The sequence below is a fragment of the Panthera onca genome, chromosome C1, assembly GCF_046562875.1.
Source record: "Panthera onca isolate mPanOnc1 chromosome C1, mPanOnc1 haplotype 2, whole genome shotgun sequence".
NCBI classification, from domain to species: Eukaryota; Metazoa; Chordata; class Mammalia; order Carnivora; family Felidae; genus Panthera; species Panthera onca.
This window is the reverse complement of record NC_138346.1, coordinates 104,861,847-104,884,217: the sequence shown is the minus strand read 5'-3', so window position 1 is coordinate 104,884,217 and position 22,371 is coordinate 104,861,847. Positions and strand designations below refer to the sequence as shown.

The 22,371-nt window shown below is 43.2% G+C and overlaps 1 protein-coding gene across 33 annotated transcripts in view; it reads left to right on the top strand.

Annotated features, from left to right (window-relative positions):
* CLASP1 (cytoplasmic linker associated protein 1) overlaps positions 1–22,371 on the top strand; it is a 274,262-nt gene that overhangs the window by 54,596 nt on the left and 197,295 nt on the right. Inside the window, exon 1 of one of the 33 annotated variants that reach the window (XM_078451395.2) lies at positions 2,411–2,698. The exons of the other annotated variants lie outside the window; for them this stretch is intronic. The gene's annotated coding sequence lies outside the window, so the exon portion shown is untranslated. Of the gene's footprint in view, positions 1–2,410; positions 2,699–22,371 lie in introns of those variants that run through there. 33 annotated transcript variants of the gene reach the window in all.

The following is a 22,371-nucleotide window of genomic DNA, read 5'->3' as shown; positions in this document are numbered from 1 at the left end:
AGAGGGGTGGCTCCAAGTCTGTAACACAATAGGCAGTTTTTCATGGAAAAGTTAAGAGCCTGGAATCTGGGGCCACATTGCTTGGGTTAGGGCTCCTCTCGCTAGCTGTGTGATGCTGGGTAAGTCACTTAACCTCTCTAGGTCTCAGTTTTCACCTGCAAAATGGGGACAATACTGATCTCACAGGGTTATCATGAGGGTGAAGGAGTTTATACGTGACTGCAGACTTGTTAGCTTTATGATCATTTCATAGCATCCAGTGGGGTACTCTTTCTTCATTTCTTTGTGGTTGATCCGGCACTACCCCTGCCTGCCTTTGGTTACTGTTAAAGATTTAACTTGTCCAGACAGTGGCAGCAAGAGAGGCCACAGAGGAGTCTGTCAGGTTGCAGAGCAGCTTCATTCCAGCAGACCTTAGAGGGAGCACTGGCTGAAGGAGTGGGGGGGTGGGGGAGGAGGAGGAGAAAGCAGGAGGAGTAGCGAGGAAAGTTTACTGCCCAGGTCTCTTCTTTGCCTTCAAAACACTAAAATGGATTGTGGGGTGTACGCCCTACCTTCCCTACCTTTTCTCTCTTTCTTTGTTTGTAAAACTATTTTGGAAGCAAATAAACAATCATCTTAAGGGTGGGGGGAGTCACATTCACCGTGGGGTTATTTATCCACGTCCCTCCGGAGGAAAACCACAGGGTTAGAGTGTGACTTCAGGTGTTTGCTTCCGTACCAGGCTGCGGTGAGGGAGAAGTTTCAAGTCGTGTGCACGCAGTTTGACTGGCTGTGTGTCAGGGAGCCGTGGAAGGCCGTGGACTGGCTGTGTGTCAGGGAGCCGTGGAAGGCCGTGAAGAGGTTCCAGTGTTGGAGGAAATTGCACTCAGACGTGCACGAATCAGATCACAGTGAAGGGCATGAGTATGCATGGTAGCAAGAACGGGAAGGGGTTTGGGTGGGATGATACTAGCCTGGTGGGCACTTGAGAAAAGAGGAAGGCGATTTTGCTTGAGTGAAGTCAAAAGTGAACTAGAGAAGTGTGGGCTTTTCATATTTTGCCCAAAGGAATAAATGCTGGTGGAGATTGTTGGAAAAGATTGTCACCAGACATCTGCTCTCCCACTGAAGAGTTAGAGGTAATAATAGGTTTTTCTCTGCATTATTCTTAAATCTTAACCCCACTTCCCAGAGGTTAGTTAGCCCTGAGACACCTCAAGGTGAAGTAATATCCCCTTTAGGCACATAGTCAGCTTTTGACTAGAATTTGAGTGGAAGTCTGTAGAACATCAAGGCTTTTAGGCCCATTCAGCCTATGGCTGGTAGGTTTGACTTTTTTGCCCTGTTGTCATGTTGTTTCGGGAGTATGGTAGGAAAAATAAAACAAGTCTTGGATTTCCTGCTGGGCTAATAGTAGTGGGTAGTGAGTTTAAATTTTCAGTGGAAGGAATAAAAAGAAAAAATTCAGCAGGTGCTTAGAAGAACATCATCTCTTATCATAGTGGATGGGAACTGGCTTGGTGTCCACAGGTGAATAAAAAGAACCCACAATAAAGACTATAGGTTGACTAGCATTCTACTCTTAACAGCCAGAACAATGTCGATAACCTTAGATCCAAGAAAGAAAACACGGATTTCTTACTAAAAACAATAAGGGCTTTTGGGGAGGGAGAGAAATGATTTTTAGGCACTAGTTAATAGTACCGTGCATCAGAAGGAAATCTAGCTGGATATGGTCGAGCAGCAGATGAGGTAAAGTCAATAAGCAGTCTTATTTTTTAAATGAGGGGCAGTCAGGATCAAATTCATTTTCCTTTTTGGCTGGTTTTGTTTTAATATTTGATTTGGAGTCTCTGAAAGTTTTCAGTGGAGCGTTTTAATTTTCAAAAGTAGCATGCTCTTGGACTGAGGCAAAGAATTGCAAGTTTCTGCTCATATTTATTGGCCCAGGAAGTAATTGCAAATGGGCCCTGTAGGTCTTTGGTTCTATTTTGCATCCTGCCCTGCGGTCCTGAGGGCTTGGCTGGCAGTCCTGGAGTTGCGGCAGCCTTCTTTCTGAAGCGGATCCTTTGCTCCGAGGTCACCTTTATGTGATGCTGGTCTGCCTGAGAAGAGAGTCTAAAGTGGAAATTCAAGGTCAGCTATGTAAGATAGCCATTGCCAGAGTGACACACAAGCACACAAAATGAATCTTCCCTCCTCCCATTCTTGGTATTAGAGGTCAGCGCAGGGGTCTCATTGCAAGTTTAGGGTAAGAGAGAATGCTTTTTGACTGATTGAGGGCATGGCCTCTCATTTCTAAATGGTTTAAAGAGTTTATGCCCCATTGTTTGTTCATTCCAAAGTCCTAATGATATGGGTGATATTTTTTTCTCAGACGGGAATGTGGCTTTTGGCAGTGACTCTGCATCACAATTGCTTGAAAATAAACAAGTCTTTTGGTGCCAATAACCCAGGCCTCTGTGCATGTGATGTGTGTCCATGAAAGAAAAGTGTGGCCGTTGATTAAAAAAAAAAAAAAAAATCACTTGAAATTAGAACTGGAGGCTTTCAAACTGGGAAAATCTCAACTGTCCAGCATTAGAATAAAAGATACATGCGTGTAAATGTTTCCACACATTTGTCCAGAAGATGGTGTGCTTTGCAGCAAGTATGGTTATAAAGTGTTTTCAGTGACACGGGGAAATGCTGATGGAATAATGTAAAATGAAAAAAGGTAGGTGCAAAATTTATATACACTGAGAGCTATGTACAAATGTATAGAAAAAGTGATCTGAAAGGAGATAATGAAAATTTTAATGGTATTAATCTATATGATGAAATTATAGAGGATAGGGTTTCTTTCTGTGTTCTTCTATTTTCTAAATTTTCTACAGGAGGCACATATTATTTTTATAAACAGGAATTTAAAACTTTTCTTCTATACCTGCTTTTGAGAAGGTGTACTAGTCAGGAAATTATAGGGATGAGATGATCTATTCTCTCTGTTACATGAGGAAATAAACAGAACTTAGATTTGTTGCAGAAAGCACTGCCTTTGTAACTTAGAGTGATTCCTTCATTTTTCTCTTGGAATTAAGGCAGCAACAAAAGTAACTCTTCAAATTTAAAATACATGATGCCCAAAAAATACTGCAGTCAGGATCAAGAAACCACTGAGCATATTCAACTGCTTCAGCCCCACTTTCCCCATAAATGTGCTTATAGTTGCTCTAAAAAGAAGTAAAACTCTGTAGAAAATCTGTTGCTGCATTTAATACATGAGTTGTTTTGATAAGTTTTGCCAGCTAAATGAGCAAACATTGGTATAAATTTAGCTTATCTTAATGATTTACTGCTTTTTTTATATACATTTTTGTGGTAATTGCTAGGTGGTTTTTTTTTTTCCTTTTTTCTTTTGCCTCAATTTCGAGATAGGAGATGGTGAAATATGTCATGGCCAAATGTTCAGAGTTGATTAGCAATGCAGTCAGAGTAAGCCAAATCTGGGTGATTTGATTTCTGTTTTATAATAGAAGGAGCACTAATTCAAGAGGAGAATGCTTATTTATCTTCCCTGATACCTAATGATGGCGTGAGTGGAGTTGAAGCGTGCTCTGAATATATTGCAAACCTCGTAGAATGAAGATCTTTTGGTTTAGAAGGAATGTATTAAATCTTATCCTTTTCACTAACAAAAAACAGCCTTAGTAAGAGTTATAATTGCATTAGTGGCTGTCAGGGACCGAGGAGAGAGGCCCAGGGCTTGGGGAGTGACTGCTAATGGGTAATGGCATTCTTTGTGGGGTGATGAAGATGTTCTGGAATTAGGCAGTGGTGATACAGATGCAAAATCTTGCATATACTGGAAATTAGTGAATTGGAAACTTGAAAAGGATGATTTCCATGGCGTGTTTACAGTATCTTAATTTTTACAAAAGGAGGAGAGGATAATGGAGTCCATATGTGAAGAAGTCCCATATACGTCCCACCAACCCTGTCAGTACTCTTTAATAGGAAGTTACAGAGATGGCTAGTTCTGAGAGAATGTTGAATTTTCACAGGCTTTTGACATGAGAGTAAAAAACCCTCTGTGATTCAATGATCCATCACCTCTAAAATGTTAACTATGCAAAGACAATCTAAGGATATGGATAATGGTGTAGTTAACAAAAGATCTGTTTCAAAAGTAACATTATGGGGATGTGTTAGTGTAGACTGAACTGTTTTAAACTTTGAAATGAAACAAACGTGTGTTAGGTGTCAACAAATAATTACATGAAGGAAAAGGAGGGAAGTAGGTAGGTTTTCTAAAGGCTCACAAAAGTGAGGGTTTTCTTTATTTTATTTTATTTTTTTATTTTTTGTTTTAAGAAGCAATTGCTTTCTTATGATTTTTAAATAAAAAAAAAAACTAAAAAGAAGAACTCTTAACATATTTTGAATGTCTGGTTATACGTTAGATCCTTTGATCATTGCTTTCCATATCTTATGCCATTTGATTACCAGAAGAGCCATATTTCCAACCCATTTTAAATTTGGAAAACTAACAACTAACATTTCTCACTCCCTCCTCCCCCGGAGAAATTAAAATTATATGAGTGAATGCCTTCCTAAGAAGTTCCCAAAGAACAGTGAGGAAAATAACTTACCTGATAACTTACCACCCAGAGATGCCCCGCACCTCGGTGAGCTTCCTCCTGGCCATTTCCCTTTGCATATATCACATTTCTACAGCCTGTTGGTTCTTTGTTACTTTGTTTTACTCAATGTGAAAAATGAGTCTTGTAGCCTGGGTGCAGGGCTGCAAGAACACCTGGCCCTGGGGGTTCCAAACAGACCAGGTTTGGCCACTTGTCGCAGACAACATCTAAAGGCAGAGAGGAGCAGTGGTGATAACAAGAAAGGAATTTATTTCAGAGAGGCCAGCACCAGGAAGACTGCAGACTAGCGTCCCCAAGACTGTCTGTCAAGTGCTGAAAATACTTCCAGGTTTATGTAAGGAAAGTGTGGGCCAAAGGTCTGTTACTGCATGCAGGTGGCCAGTACCTGCCCAGTCTGCCTGTCTTGGGGTCAGTCACGTGGGGTTGTCAGGCCAGTCCCTGTTGTTTGAAGGCATAGTTTTGGTTCCCATCAGGGATGCTTTGCCCTTAGGGACTTTTGCCTGAGTTCAGACATAAGCTGGAAAGAGGAACTTAATTAGAAAGTTCGATGTCAAAATGCAGGTAGGTACAGTAAAACCTTGGTTTGGGAGCATAATTTGTTCTGGAGACATGCTTGTAGTCCAAAGCACTTGTCTATCAAAGCAGATTTCCCCATAAGAAATCATGGGAACTCAGATGATTTGTTCCACCACCCAAAAATATTCATATAAAAATGATTACAATACTGTAATATAATACATAGAAAGTAATTAAGAAATACACAATATAAAGAAAAATGAATTAACCTACACTTACCTCTGAAAACCTTTGTGACTGGTGTGAGGGAGACAAGAGAGAGGAGGGTTATTGTGTAGATGACTTACACTATCCCTAACGGAATCACTTCTGTTGGCTCAATGGAATCTTTTTCTTTTCATGCACCTTTAGTAAGAAACCTTTCCAATGACACTTGCTTTTGCCTCCTTTTGAGGATTTTGCAGAAATGTGACGTTGCATTGTCATTAAACAGATTCCTTGCCAGCACTGCTACAGCCTTATTCGGGTGGTGCTTTTCTACAAAATTTTGTGCTGTTTGCCACATTTTACACATCTCCCTAATCTCATTTGTAATGAGGGATTCCTCCACCTTTTCCTCCTCCTCTGCAGACGAGATGAGGACGTAGACTTCTTAAAAAATCTCGGAAAATTGGCCACCTGCATACCTCGTTCATACTTCTTGATTTCCTTCTTAACTTCCACCATAGTCATCTCCTTCTTTTTACCTCATTTCTTTTCAACCTTTTTCAGCATGGGGGCCATTGCATACACTCACATGAATGTTGACTACAGCACAGTATTAATAAACTCTTGTCATATACTGTATTTTTTTTTTAATTTTTTTTTTTTAACATTTATTCATTTTTGAGACAGAGAGAGACAGAGCATGAACGGGGAGGGCCAGAGAGAGGGAGACACAGAATCTGAAACAGGCTCCAGGCTCTGAGCTGTCAGCACAGAGCCCGACGCGGGGCTCGAACTCACGGACCGCGAGATCATGACCTGAGCCGAAGTCGGCCGCTTAACCGACTGAGCCACCCAGGTGCCCCTATACTGTATTTTTTTAATGTTGATTTATTTTTGAGAGAGAGAGAGACGGGGGAGAAGATCCATTGGCTCAGTTGTTGTGATCATGTGACATTAGGCGTCATGTACGATCCATTGTAAGACATGGCTTGTTTATCAAGTTAAAATTTATTAGAAACGTTTGCTCATCTTCTCGAACACTCACAGAACAAGTTACTCGCAATCCAAGGTTTTACTGTAGTAGAAACCCTCTTTCAGTAGAATTTTTTTTTGTTATTAGAAGGTGGTCATTTCTATAGCCTTATGATATTCCTTTTTACATGTGCTGTGATTTGCTCTTAACTGTTAGTGATTTAGGCTGTTGGCAAACTTTTTTTAAGTTTTTTTTTTTTTTTTTTAATAACAGCAGCTGATGTTTATAGAGTACTTAACTTTTTTCAGGCACTGTGCTAATAACACAATACATGCATTATCTTATCCTTCAGAACCTTATGAGAGAAATGGAATTATTCGTTCTTTTTTACAGATAAGAAAACTTGTCCTAAGTCATTTCAAGTTTTTATTTAAATTCCAGTTAGTTAACATACAGTATAATATTAATTGCAGGTGTACAATATAGTGATTGCAAGTTTTTGCCATTTAAACAATATCGTGATGATTATGCATAAGGGTTGTGTCTAATTTTCTAACCTTTTGTCATGGAATTTTTTCAAGTATACATGAAAGTAAAGAGACTAAAACAGTGAATCCCCTTATACCCACCATCCAGTTTCAACAGCTATTGGCATGCTACTGTTCTTATCTGTTCTCCCTTCACTTTCTCCCCCTGGAGGATTTTAAAGCATGCTCCACACGTCGTATCATTTTGCCTATAAAGATTTCAGTATGCATCTCAAGTAAATAAGGGCTTAAAAAAATACCCACAATACCATTATCACACCCAGCAAAATTACCCCAAATTCCTTAATATCATCTAATAGCCACTCTGCTCAGTTATCCTCCATTATTCTGAAAATAGCTTTTTATAGGAGATTTGTTTGAAGCTGTATCCAGATGATGTCCCGTTACATTTAAGTTTTTGTTAAAATTGGCAATGGTTTCTCCCTGACCAACTTTTTTCCCATATAGTTTATTTGTTGGAGGAACTATATTATTTGTCCCGTAGAGTCTCCCTTATTCAGGATTTAAATGATTGCATTTTTTATTGCACTGTGTCATCTAGCACATTCTTCTGTTTCCGGAAAGCTGGTAGTTCGATCTGATTCTAGAAGCTCTATTAGCTTCAGTTTTTCTTTTTGTAACCAATGCTGCTTAGGTAGTATGTTCATCCATTGGCATCACATTAGCAGGCCTGTATTGTCTGTTTGTCCCACTTTTCGGTGATGCTCAGATTGACCAGTGGGTTCAGGTGTCCTCACCCATCCTTCTGTTACATAATGTTACACTTAAAGTTTTAGTAGAAATTGATGATTGCTGCCAAGATTATTTTATTAGATGGCAACAGGACAGTTTTCTAATTCTGCATTCCTTTTAATTGTATTATTTATTAATAGATTCTTGTGATTCTCCCATAAAGAAGAACTTTGACTCATCAACTAGTTGCTTACTCTGAACTACATTCTGCATAGGAAAGCAGTTAGACTGCTTTGTTCTTTCCTTTGGTTTATCAATTTTCAGATCATGAGGTGGTACCTACCAGCTTCCAAAGATGACCAAGGAGGGTCTTTTTAGTATTAATATAACCAAGGGATTTAAACATATTTGTTTTACACTTGACCATCTTCTTGATGTCCCCTGCTTGACCAGCAGGAGCCCTTTCAAGTTGTGTCAAAGGGCACAGAGCCAGTTCTAAAGGAACTTTTCCAGTAAAAGGAATTGGGATACCTTAGAGAAGTGGCTAATTGCAGGTCTAGGCAGGAATTGTCCACAATATGCCTGGGACAACTTGTCAGATTTGAAAACGGGGAAGCATTTTATCTGGTTTCACACTATATCAAAGTCACCTGTTCACATGTGGGCTCTCCCCACTCGATTATGAGCTTCTGGAGAGCAGGGGCTGTGTTTTGTTTTGGGGGTCTAATAATTCAGATCTGTCCCTGCCGGAGGTTCTGCATCCTGCCCCCGCCTCAGCACATACTTTTCTGTTCAATAGAATTTGCCTAATGAATGAAAAAAAACCCTGACCCTTCCTGTGCATGGTGTTCCATGTGATTTTGTGGTAGTCAAGTGAGAATAATGGATGTGAACCAGATTCCATAATACCTTGCCATTATAGAGACCTGTCTGTCAGGGCCTCAGGGCTTTGTTTTGGCTCATGGTAGCTCTTAAGTAGGCCATTTTTCTATTGTTGGTGGGAATTTGCACCTTCCAGTGTTGGGCAGGGTTTTAGCTGTGTCTCTTTCTCCATAGCTCATAACGTGAAGAGGCTCAGTAGGTCGTGCACCTTGGCTTACTCATCTCGGTACTGCGGGGATACTGCACGGTTATTATCAGTTTGGGTGCATGTAACCTTCCACGTTCCTTTCTCTTTCCCCCCCCCTCCACCCCCACTCCTCTGGAAGTAGGAACTAAGACTTTTCCTTTGGCATTTTTATGCTGAGCTGGGAACACTTGATTTCGCTCAGCTCCACTCTGGTGTGTAGTCCGGAGGAGATCGTGTTCCCTCTGAGCCGTGGCTTCCCAAGGAAAATGGGTGAAATGGAGAGCAATGATGGTCCCGGCCTCGCTTACTGTATATAAAGCTGGGGACAGAGGATTGGTATTCACTATTTTCCTCTTACTGTCTCCCTTTTACTTTGTGGCCACTTGAGATTTGGAATCTGACACATCTGTATGCTCTTACCGATAAGCACTAAGCACTTAGCTCTAAAACTTCTTTTTTGTTTTTAGTCTATTGTGTGGTCAAAATAAATAGCATTTCACAGGACAGAGCTGCCCCTGGGTTTTTTTTTTCTTAAAAAGATCCCTGTTTTAAAAACTGAGATAATTATAAATTCATATGAGAAATAATACAGAGATCCCTTGCACAGATGTTGTTTCCCAAAAATGGTTACTTTTTTGCCAGGCTGTGGTTGAATATAACCAGGATATGGACATGGATACAACCCAACATCAGACTCACAATATCCAGCTTTATTTGTACTCATTTTTGTGTATCCTTTGCTTACAACCTGAAAAGTTTTTTTTTAATCCAGCATTTCAGGTTTGTGATGCCAGGGTAATAGATACATCACACTTAATATGAGAGAATTCATTTATAGATTAAGATGACATATGATATCCTTCTTTTTAATTCTACTGAATGTAGGAATATAGACCATGATAGTTTTGGGCCAAATAGTACAATAATATTATCCAGCTGATGTTTTAAAGAGTAGATAGCTGAGTGCCTGGGTGGCTCAGTCAGTTGAGTGTCCGACTTTGGCTCGTATCATGATTTCACAGTTTCATGAGTTTGAGCCCCGTGCCGGGTGCTGACAGCTCAGAGCTTGGAGCCTGCTTCAGATTCTGTGCCTCCCTCTCTCTCTGCCCTCCCCCACTCACGCTCTGTCTCTCTCCCCAAAATAAATAAAAGCACTAAAAAAATTTTTTTTTCAAGAGTAGACAACTAACTTATTGCATGTGCATTCTTGCATATCAAGCACACTTTGAAAATGACTTAACACATACTTGAAAACTGTGGGGCGCCTGGGTGGCTCAGTCAGTTAAGTGTCCGACTTCGGCTCAGGCCATGATCTCATGGTTGTGGGTTCGAACCCCACATTGGGCTCTATGCTGGCAGCTCGGAGCCTGGAGCCTGTTTTCCATTCTGTGTCTCCCTCTCTCTCCGCCCCTCCTCCCACTTGCACTCTGTCTCTCTCAAAAATGAATAAATGTTAAAAAATGTTTTTGGAATACATACTTGAAAACTGATGATCAATATCCAATTTTCACTTTGCTTACACTGTCCTTTGTGTACATTGGTCCTCTGCTTTGAAAACCATGTTTTCCTGAGCACCATAGAGTACTTTACCTGCGTCCAGCCCTGGGTTAGTGGAACCTGAACTAGATTTAATATGTTTGGTGCTCCCTCTTTCTGTTTTAATTAATTGGAAGAAGATGGTGGACAAACCTTACAGGACTGCTCCTTAGAGGACCTTTCCTCCTCTGTTCTTGTTCAGGTTGGAGGCATGACCAGACACCATCCGTGGAGGTCTGGGGCTGACTCTTACTCCTTAGGTCTCAAATGCCCCCTCTCCCAACACACCCGACCCAATTATCGATCAATTGTGGTAGTGTTTTTCTGAAGTAATCCTTTTTGTAGTTCCCTCCATATTTAAGAATATGTGCCTGCTGGAAAATAGAAAAGCATAAAGAAAAGGTTAGCAATTATTTAACCTGAAGTATCTTCCCAAGCTTTTGCTTTCTTTTCATTGTAGTCTGTCTCTAACATAGGACTCAGACACCACTTTCCTCTTTCCTTGGCTGTTGAAGGAGCTTTCTGACTGATCTGCCTGTCTGGGCCAAGTAAGCTTTCTAAAACACAGATCTGTTGTGTCCCTCCCTGCTCGGAAGCCTTGAGTTGTCTGCTGTCTGCAGAAGAAAGCTTGAACACCAGGGCACAGTGTTCAAAACCTTGCAATATTTTTTGTCCCAAACATGCCGTTCTTTGCTTTCCTTCCACCCTTTTCCCTCCACACTGTGGCCACACTGACTTGGTGTCTCTCTTCCCTTTGCTCGGTATGGATCACCTCTTCTTGGCCTTGCCAAACTCCTTTACATGGTTGAAGGCTCAGCTTCAATGCCGTGACCTCTGTAAAGTCTGTGCTGATTTTCCCCAGTTGAGAATACTACAATGGCTGGTGCCCCCAGAGCCCTTGGACCACATGGCACTTTTGCCAGACCATGTTGTGCCTTACATTGTGTCCCTTTGCCCACTTGTTTTAACTGTATAGTCCGTATTCTTGCAGGTGAGGACCACATTTTATCTGTCAAGGGGTGTCTCTGATTCCCTTGTTTGCACAGAAGGACCAGCATATAGTAATGGCTTACTAAATGCAATTATATTCAGCTGTGTAATAAGTAGTTCCTGCTTGCTTGTATTTGAGATGGCTTTTTCTTTTTCTTTGTATTTTCTGTTAATCTGCCTTGTCATTTAATAAATGTCAGCGTGACAACTTGCTCTCTCATAGTTGTGTCCTAACATAGTGTAGTTTTATGAGAGGGGCTAGCTTTGGGATGAATTTGTAGAAATGCTCCATGTAAGGTAGGAGGATTCTGATGGGCCTCCAAATCCCATGGGTGACTTTGATCTCTCATGAGGATAAAGTGAGGTGGGGTGTAGGGCAGTGGGAGTAGATACCTGGGTATCAGCCAGGAATATTCCTTGTTTCCTTCCTAGTCAATAAATTTGGAAAATGGGTTAGTTGGATGAATGCCTTGGCATCCATCCCAACCTTTGTTAGTAATTTAAGATGTTGATTTTAAATTACGATTTGTTCCCAGAAAGTTCCAAGTAGAAAAATCATGAGTGTCATAACATTTAAGATCCTAGTGAAGAAAATCTAGAAATACAAAGTGTAGTTTTGACGTTGTAAAAGAAATCGAAATATTCATCTTGTCCCCTTCCCCCTACCCCCCTCCCGGAAGGGGGAAGCTGGGCTTTCTGATTATACTGAAAACTACGTAGGCTCTGTGACAGAGGATGCCTGGCAGGCGGGAAGCCTCTTGGATCATTAAGAGTTCATTAGATTCTGTCTGCAGCTGTTAGAAAATGAACAATCAGGCATGTGGGACTCTATCATGTTGCTCAGATGCTCAGCGTGAATAACTGTAGCCACAGAGCTGTTTTTCATGGAGAGAAGGAAAACCTTTTCTAGACAAGAGAAGATTGTCTTTATCTTTAAGAAACAATGTCCTGGGGCGCCTGGGTGGCGCAGTCGGTTAAGCGTCCGACTTCAGCCAGGTCACGATCTCGCGGTCCGTGAGTTCGAGCCCCGCGTCAGGCTCTGGGCTGATGGCTCGGAGCCTGGAGCCTGTTTCCGATTCTGTGCCTCCCTCTCTCTCTGCCCCTCCCCCGTTCAAGCTCTGTCTCTCTCTGTCCCAAAAATAAATAAAAAACGTTGAAAAAAAAAAATTAAAAAAAAAAAAAAAAAAAAGAAACAATGTCCTACTGCGTGGTGCATTGAATTCTAGTTCACATTTGGGGATACTCCTTCCCCCACCGTAGTAGTACCTTCTGACAGTGAAAAGGAGGGACACTGGAGCGCCTGGAGGGGCTCAGCCGGTTAAGCATCTGACTTCCACTCAGGTCATGATCTCATGGTTCATGAGTTCGAGCCCCACGTCAGGCTTTCTGCTGTCAGTGCAGAGCCTGCTTCTGATCTTCTGTCCCGCCCCCCTCCGCCCCTCCCCCACTCACCCTCTCCCACTCTCAAAAATAAATAAACGTTAAAATAATAATAAAAAGTAAAATGTTACAAAAGAAAAGGAAGGAGGACACTTTTTCCTTTGTGAACGAGACGGTATGAATCGTCCGTTTCCTCTTTCAGAGAGAGAGTGTGTGTGTGAAGACTGATATTCTAGAGGCTGCTTGGTCATAAGTGCTTGCATTATCAGGGACTTTAGACACTTGATACCTTTTTGTTTTGCCTTTGTCCTTACAACTGAAACTGAAGCAATAATTATGAGATATTCATGTGTATATCCATTCTACATGTAAGGAAACTGAGGCATACAGAGGAAATAATTTGCTCAAAGTTACCAGTAAGTGTCAGAGTCTGGGTCCAGAATCTGTATGCTTAAGTATAGTGTTGTCGTGTCAACACAGTTTAAAAACAAGATTGGCTATGGTCAGCCTCCAGTGTATACAGCATTCTGAGTAATTTTTTAAAATCATAATTCAGATTTTCTCATTTTTCAGCCCGTCCCCAGTGTCTTCCCAATTTACTTAGAATAAAGCTAAAACTTGGCCTCATAGTGTAAATGACCTTGTGCCCATGGCCTGGCCCTGTCTGTCTCTTGGCCTTTTTCCCCCCTCCTGCTGACTTTGCCTCTTACTGTGCTCGGGCCATCCTGGTCTTTCTGCCTTTAAAACATGCTTTTGAGGCCTTTCTGATGGCAGGTCAGCTTTCCCCCGGTTCTTTGTGTTGTGACCCGTATCTTACCATTCAGCCCTCTCTGACTTCCCTAAGTAGTTTCTATCTTCACCGTTACCTTTACCCTATCTGAAATCCCCCTCCCCCCACTTGAGTGTATGTTTCCAGACTGGAGGGTGCTTGCCTGTCTTGTTTAACCACGGAATATCCATTTCCTAGAACAACAATGCTTGGGATGTGGTGGCCACTCAGATATTTATTGAGTAAATGAACATCATGAGAGGTTGGACAGATGTCTCTGGAAGGCCCATGACTTAAGGGATAGGTGACACCATCCCAGGACAGCTAGAGACTGCTTTATCAACTCTGTCCCTCCAAACTCCACCACCTCCCAAAAGAAAACTTGTGGAGAGAGGTTTTCTCCTCCAGTGTCTCAGTGAAGGTAGGAGAAGGCCAGCAAGGGCCTGAATGGCACAGAAGACTTCCTCGGATTTGTTGCTGGGCCTTGTAAAGATCCTGGATAGAAACTCTTGGACTTTCTCACAGTGACTGTGTTTGTAATGGTGACCCTGAGACATCATGAAAGGCTCAGTTCCTGAATATTCTCTGTAATATACATGCCCAGTCCATTTTCTGAGCTTTCTGGAAGCTAAATGGAAAGTTCAGATACTTGGGATCAGCCTTAGCTATTTAGCAAAACTTCTCTCCAGGCAGGCTCACCCTTCCATCCTTCTGTGGGCTTCTTACTTGCTTGGTGCTGGGGAGCCTTCTCTGAGGTTGTGTTATAATTATTTAAAGTTTGTTTTTTTGAGAGAAAGAGAGAGAGAGAGAGCAGGCACAAGTGGGGAAGGGGCAGAGAGAGAGAGAGAGAGAGGGAGAGAGAGAGAATCCCAAGCAGGCTTCAAGCTGTCAGTGCAGAGCCCAGCTCAGGGCTTGACCCCATGAACTGTGAGCTCATGACCTGGGCTGAAATCAAGAATCAGACGCTTAACTGACTGATCCACCCAGGCTCCCTGGTTGCGTTTTGATTATTAAGCAAATGTCTCTTTCATATGTTCTCCTGTCGGTCTAGAATACAACATGTTCCTTATCCGAAATCAAAGGCACTTTGAGTTTTTTATGGGTCATTTGGTATCTGATTGGACTGTCCCAGCACGAGGGCCCAGAGGCTCTGAAGGCCACTTAGAGCCCCACTCTGGTGCGTTGGTCACCTCTGCCCCTGTCTCACGAGGGAGGGAAGCTGGGAGGTCTCACGAGGGAGGAAAACTGGGACTTAGTGAGCCTGCTGGGCAGAGACTGGACCTGACCAGATTCAGGCTGGGCTTCATGAGCCACCCCTCTCCTGTTGCCAGTTGGCCCTGAGCCGGATAGCATGCTCCACATTGGTCTGAAGTCCTCTGGACAGGTGTATAAATCCTTCTGTTCTGTACTGGGTCTTTCTCCCTCTCAGCTTTCAGTGAGCATTTACTGCTAAGAAAAGGAAGGCCTTAATCTTTCTCTTTTGTTTCACTGGTGTAAAAGCAGGCAAGTCTTAGAAGTTATCAGTCCACAGAAACTTTTCCAGCTTACCAACCCCATGTGAGAAGACACAGGTAGTCACGTAAGGGAAGAGACACTGTAACTCTCAGCCACGATAATTGAACTCTGAGTCTTGTGGGCCTCTAAAGGTATTTCTTTTCTTTCCTAATACGTTTTTACCATCACATTTCTCTTTGGGTTCCCTGACTTAGTCACAGATGACCGCAGGGTAATTAAGTTGGAAATTTCTTTGTTCATTTCCCAGTTTTTTTTCTATTTTTTGAGAAGGTAAGAAGTGCCAGTTGTTGAGAGAAAAAGGATATTTCTGCCTTCAAACAGGATTGTAACAGAGTAGATGAGATTTGCGTACGAGGACCCCATGTTTTATGTCACAACTGACCTGTTGGAAACAATGCTTGACTGTAGGTTTCCTTTCAGGTGGGCAGAGACAACCAAAAGCATCCCAGAAGTGGTGGGCTGGGAGCTGGGTCTTAAAAGATGGCAGGATTTGGGCAGGGAGGAGCGCACATTTATGGGGGAAACTGAGCAAAGTGGTGGTGGCCGCAGCAGGCTGGGGAAGGTCCCACTTTGACTGGGTCGGTCAATGAAGCCATGGGCACTGTCCTGCCCCATGCATCCACGCAGAAGCTCCAGGAAGGCAGGACTGTATTTGGTTCACTCTGTAAGCCTGGCACTCAGCACAGGGCCTGGCCTACAGTAGTACTCAAATATTTGTTCAGGGAATGAAGGAGGCTGGGGATAATTAAAATAGCTCACCTTCATTCACCAGCTCTGTGTATCAGGCATGTGCTGGGCTCGTGAGCAAATCAGCACCTAACCCTCATGACCATCTTTGTTAGTTACTGCTACAGTTCCCCTTTAGTAAGTGAAGATAAGTGGTAGAGCTGGTGTCTGAAATGGGCCATCTGGGTTCCGAACCCAAACCCTCCTCCTGAACTTCGCTCTCTAGAAAGACCGATTGGGGCCAGGCCTTGGAGAGGATGGATGCCACGCCAAGGCAGTGAAGTTGTTTCCTCACAGGCCTTGAGGAGGCTCTGAAGATGTTTGAGCAGCCCCCCGAGAGTGTTCTTTGAGAAGTTAGAAAATTGTGATGGTGTCTGAGCTCACTTGGGGATGAATAGGAGGTAACCAGAAGCTAGTCCAGTGCGATGAGAGGTAGTGAGACTGGGGTGGATTGTTGGGATGTTGAGGGAAAGTTGGGGAATGATACGAGCATTTCCTATGGTGTCTGAGAGTAATCTAAGACTAAGTAAATCCTCAATAAAATAAATCGATTGCCTTTTCTCAACAATGCCTGCTGTTTTGGAACTCTGAGTCTCCCCGACCTAAGGAACTTCTGGCTGCAGACATCAGAGGCATTGGGCTTGTACACGACACCTCTTTTTTTTCTTTTCTTTCTTTTTTTTTTTTTTTAGCTGTCATAGTTTTATTTGAAAACAGAGCCTTTCAGGAAAAGAAAGAGGCCCAGGTCATTTCCATGAAATACTTAACATTGATGATACTAGTTTTTTTTGAAACACAAAGTATAGTGGAACCTGGAACATGTTACACTGCAGTAGAATTGTGTTGTTTTGTAACATAATTTCAGGATTTATAAAAATGAGAATTCATATCATACCTTTGGCATGTGATAATGGGACCCGAGAAATGCAAGGCCTTTGAGACCTGGCCAGAGTTTCCCCTGGGGAAATGGGGTTTTTTCCCCTTTTCTTGCACCCCCCCCCCTCCACCTCCTAGCCCCCTGTTGTGGGAGAACCTTGAAACAGTTGCTTCAGAGGCACCTGAATAGCTTATGGGCTGGTCTCAATTAGTTGGTAGCTTGGATTAAACCAGTGAAATCTAAGAGGAGTGCTAGAGATCCATTAATAGGAATCACAGCTGTCAATCTCCAAGAGAAGTGAAGGCCCAGAGCCCCATGCTAACTCCCACCAGCTTGTTTGTGGCCTTCCCCAAAACCTTTCCCCTGCAGGAAATCTTCACTTGTCTTTCTTGGTGTTTTCTTCTCAGAAAAGAAGCAGATTCCAGGGCTCCTGTTAACCTTCCTGGTGGATGACTTATGGCAAACTGACTCAAAAAGGGAAGAAAGGAACTTAGAACACGTTTTAGAATCTTTCTTTTTTTTTTTTTTTTTTCATATTGTGTCTCTTGGTATTGCCATAAACAATACCAAGGCCAGAGCGTGTGAGTCTGCTGGTCACGACTGATGACCTTTGTTTGGAGTTACTAAGCCAGAGAGTGGTTAAAGGGGGAGCGGCCCTGCTGGAAAAAGGCTCTGTGCCCGGGCATGGGGCATCAGCTGTCGTGGCAGCTCCCAGGGCTCTGACAGCCTTTCCCAGCCTGGGACAGGGTGAACGTGGAAGGTCACAGTGAATTCAGTGGGCAGGCAGCTTTAAGGCAGGAATTTGGTTGGCGGTGGATACGGAGGAGGTTCATTTCAAAGATCATTGAGTTTCTTTTGCTTTTTTAATTAAAAATGTGTATGCTAAGTAAATAAAGCAGAGAAAGGCAAATACCATTATGATTTGACTTATATGTGGAGTCTACAAGAGAAAACAAATGGAAAAACAGACTCTTCAGTACAAACTGGTGATTGCCAGAGGGAGGGGGCGGGGAATGGGCAAAATATGTGAAGGGGAGCATATAACTTCCAGTTATAAAATAAATCAGCCACAGAGATGAAAAGTACAGGATGGGGCATTAGAGTCAGTAATATTGTAATCACGTATGGTGACAGATGAGCGTTGAGTAACGTATAGACTTGTCAAGTCGCCGTGCTACACACCTGAAACTAACATAACCCTGTACGTCAGCTGTACTTCAATAATGAAAACAGTGTGTGTCTCCTTTTAGAGGAGCGCACCTGCTGCGGAGGACTTGGACGGGGCCTCCTGCAGTTTGCAACAAGGAGGCCCGGGTAGCAGTAACACTCAAGTTGCTTTTGGCAAATTCGGAGTTGAAGCAAGTAGTCAGGTCAGTTGTGCAGTCATCATTGACCGAGGGCCTATTTGGTCTTGTGACTACAGAGCAGAGGAAGACATGATTCCTGCCCTTGGGGACTCATGCCTTCTGAGACAGCCTGTCCTTTTTGCCTGGGATGTCGCAGTTTATGCCTGTAGTCCTGGTATAATTACTAGTAGCCCTCCCTTTGAACCTCAGAATTCCCCAGTGAGGATGATAAATTATTTGGTTACCTTACCTTACCAGGGAAACATGTGAGCACTTACCAGAGAATTATCACGGACTTGAGCCTGATGTGCAAAGGGGACGCAGCCTGGCCTGTTCCTAGATACTCCTTCCCTGCCTTCCTTCCCTGTTGACACCGCTTCCCTCCTCTTCCCTCCTCTTCCCTCGGCAGCCCCTCACCTGCCTGCGTTCCCCTGCTCCATCCTGGCATCCTAGTCCCTTGGTGCCTCACAACTGCACTCAGGAGCCCTGAGCCCACTTGCTATCCGGTGGCTGAGCTTTCATTCTCCCTGCAGCCCCCTTGGAGCATATTCTGGGGTGTGGCTTCCCTTCTCCCAGAATTGTGTTTGCGGAAAAATGGCATTTACATGGCCACCTGAGTTCTGCCCCCACCCCAAGTAGTCTGGGTTGTTTTGGAAAGAATCTTCTGTGCTTCTGTACTATCATTTTCATGGGCCGTCAGGAGGAAAGGTTGATGATGTAAATGTGTGCTTGTTTCCTATCTGCAACCGGCATGCCTCTGGACTCTGGATTCGGGACTTCTCTGCACCCCGGGAGGAAGACTACTCTATTGAGAGTGCTGGGTTTTGGAGACCTTCACACTTGGATGTGAGGCTGGGTGACAAGGCCGTCACTAAGATGGAAACATTACACGCAGGGTCATATCCAAGGCCCTTTCTGTCCAGGGCCTCTTCCATAATTCCATAATTCCTCTTCAGTTGGTTTTGAGTTAGGGAGAAGCCCAAACTGCAGAAGTCAAACCACTTTCGGGGTTGACAGATCATCCACTGCTAGGCTTGAGAGATGAAGTGACAGCACAGAGCAGAGTGGGGTCCTAATGGGCACGTATGGAGGAATGGGTAAATGTTAGCTTTTCTCTTTCTTTTGCTTTCCAGCATTGCTCTGGACTAGCTAGTGAATTCCTCATTTGAAATAACTACACTGTGGGGCACCTGTGTGGCCCCGTTGGTTAAGTGTCCGACTTCTGCTCAGGTCATGATCTCGCGGTTCATGGGTTCAGGCCCTGCGTTGGGCTCTGTGCTGACAGCTCGGAGCCTGGAGCCTGCTTGGATTCTGTGTCTCCCTCTCTCTCTGCCCCTCCCCCACTCATGCTCGCTCACTCTCTCTCGCTCTCAAAAATAAAGATTATGAAATAACTCTGTCTTGAACTTTCATTTTCATCCCATGCTCCGTCTTATTTCTTTCAAATGCAGTCTTGCATACTTTTGAGATTTGAGGTCAGAATTAGATTGAATAGGAAGTAGTACAGGAAAGGCTGGCTTCCCCATAGCTGAGAATTTATTCCCAGTTCACAGGGCCTTTTTGTTTTCCAAGGGGCTGGAAGTTAGAAGAAATCAGAACAGCAAATTTATTTTGGTCTCTCTGTTCTGCCTTTAAGCTTTCTGTGCTGGAACAAGTTGGCTATTTTTCATAAGTGAATTCATTGAGTGTGTAGGCGTGTATGATGTTCTTCATTTCTGGCAAGGCGACCATGCATTGTGTGTTTGAAAGCATGAATGAACTTCTGGATTGGAAGAGGAGAGGCTCAGCCCACGACAGAGGTTTTTGCGGATTCTGCCTGCCTCCTCTTCAAACTGTTACTTGCTCCCTTTGACATTGCTTTTCCCTGCCTCGGTGTTTCAGTGTGATGTAGCCGCTTCCCCCAAACCATCACGCAGGCGTTGTACAGATGAAGGCACAGAGACCAGAAGGGACTGATGACTCCCTTTCCAGATCAAAGAGAACAAAGTCAAACAAAGGCAGGGAGGATCTCCTGTACCCAGCCACCTTGTTGAAAGACAGAACTTAAAAAACGTGAGCAAAACCCCAGAGGAGAAAGCCCAGCTTAAACAAAACCTGCCTGCTGTGTTTCGGTGCTGGTGTTTGATCTCCTCGTCAATAATTGAAGAGTTTGGGATGGCTCCAGAGCTGAAAAGTTTCCAAATTGTATTTATCTGAAAGTTTGGAAGAGCTGTCCAGTTGATTTTTAGTAGAGGGGAAAAAAGGACTCCCTTGGTGTTCGGGCACCTCGGTTGTGTTCTAGCCTGATGGGGCTTTGGAGTTCTTTATTCATTGCTGGATGACTAGGGAGATCAGTGAAAGGCAGAATATAGCATGAGGGAGGAGAGATGTAGTTATGTAGTTGGGAGAACCGAATACTGTATTGAATGCCTTCTCTGAGGCTGTGTGCTGGCTGGCTGCCCTGAGTCATCCCCCACTCTCCCCCCCCCCCCCCCCCCCCCCAGCTCCCAGGAACTCGATGTCAGCAAATGTGTCTTCAGCATACACTCAGGCCCTTGAAGGTAGACTCTCTGCCTGGGTTTCTGTGCTTTGTTCAGCACTGGGCTTTGCTCTAAAGAGACAGAAGGCGATCGGCCTGTCAGGCTCTTTCGCTCAGGTCCATAGTAAAGAAATCTATTTTACGTGCAACTCACAGGAACACGTTATTGCCGCGGTCAGAGGAAAAAGTTTTGTCTCCAGAGAAACCACGGAACACAAGAACACCTTGTCCGACATTAAGTCCTAATATAAATGAAACCTTGAGCCCCTTCCTGTGAGTTGCTGGCTCCCTTTACCTCCGGTTTTAGCATCCTGGTGCCCGCAGACCTGTAACGGCCCTTGTAGGTAGGCTGGCCGTGGGAGGAAACTGATGGTTTTCCACAAGAGAGAAGAGTGAACGTACTAATTTTAACTGGTTTTTAAAAACCCTTTAGGAAGCCCAGTTGCCCTCCCCTCAACTCTAAATACTTGTCTTACTGTTTCATATCACAGGAGTTTTCCTTTGATAGCGGTTGTCTGATATCAGTGTACTGCAAGATGCTGTTCCGAGTCACTGCAGCATGTGGGGTGAGGGACAGAGGACCTCAGGATACAGTTAGATAGTGAGTGATTCATTGATCCCGAACCCTGACTACGAGTTAAGGAGAGCTGGGCCCTGAAGATCAAAGATCTAAGCACCCGTATTTTTCTTTCACTTTGTACTGTGAAAAATTTCACACCCGCGTGGAAGGAGAGAGAATGTATAACGAACCCACGTTCACCTTGTCGCTTCAGTGGTCGTCAGTCACTGGCTGCTCTTAGAATACCTGTCACTGAAGTGACACTCTTCTGTCAGAGGTGGAATAACCTGGCGCAGAGGGGCATTCTTGGATGTGGATTCCTTCTCCCCTGTGCAGACCAATCCTGGACCGAAGGCGCCTTCCATTCCTTCCTGGCAGGCGGCCTGTCAGGGAATTGAAATTTATTTGTTTAAAACTTAAACAGTTTTTTATTGTGATTTTCTTACACTATGAAATTATATGTGCTTGTTGTGCAAATACAGACACGTATGAGGCAGGGTAAAAGGCCTTTTCCTCACAATGCAGACTTACCCACACATAAAAACTGCATGTAAGTTTAAAAAAAAAACAAAAAACCAGAGAGGGTCACACTCTACATATTATAGTGCTGCAGCTTGGCTTTTCTCCCTTCCTTCCTTCCTCCTTCCCTCTCTCTCTTGCTTTCTCTCTCTCTCTCTCTCTCTCTCTCTCTCTCTCTCCACAGTGTGGCTTGTCAATTTCTGCAGAAAAAGGCAGCTGGAATTTTAATAGCAAATGCATTGAATCTGTAGATTAGTTTAGGGAGTATCGCCACCTTAGCAATGTCGTCTTCTGTTCCATGAACAAAGGATCTCTTTCCATTTATTTAGGTCTTGAACTTCTTTCAACAACAGTATTTTGTAGTTTTCAGTGTGCAAGTCTTGCACTTTTTTCTTGTTAAACTTACTCCTAAGCATTTTTTTCTTTTTGGTGCTGTTGTAAATGGAATTGGTTTCTAATTTTATTTTGGGATTGTTCATTGAAAATGTATTTGTTATTGTTTTTAATTATTCAGACAGCACACAACCACATATAACTATATACACACACCCAGTTACCTGTTGATGGATATTATTATTATTATTTATTTTTTTTAAAGTAAGCTCTACACCCATTTTAGGGCTTGAACTCATGACCCCGAGATCAAGAGTCACATGTTCCACTGACTGAGCCAGCCAAGCGCCCCCAGAATTATTTTTAATGTTTTTCTTTCACAAAATAATGCTGTAGTGATCACTGTTGTATGCACACTGTATTGTTTTGCATACTTGTGTTAATGTTTCTGAAATGGATTCCTAGATGAACTTGCTGGGTCAAAGTTTATACATATTAAAAATTTCATAGCCATCAAATGTGTGCCCAAATCCTGTATCAGTTAAACTTACCAAGGTTGTGAGCAGCTTATGCTAGTGTCTATTTTCCAGAACCTTCCAAACACATAGGCCATTACTAATCTTTTAAAACATATCTCAACCCAGTAGGTTGTACATGGTGTATCGTGACTTAACAGTTCTTTGGATGTAAATG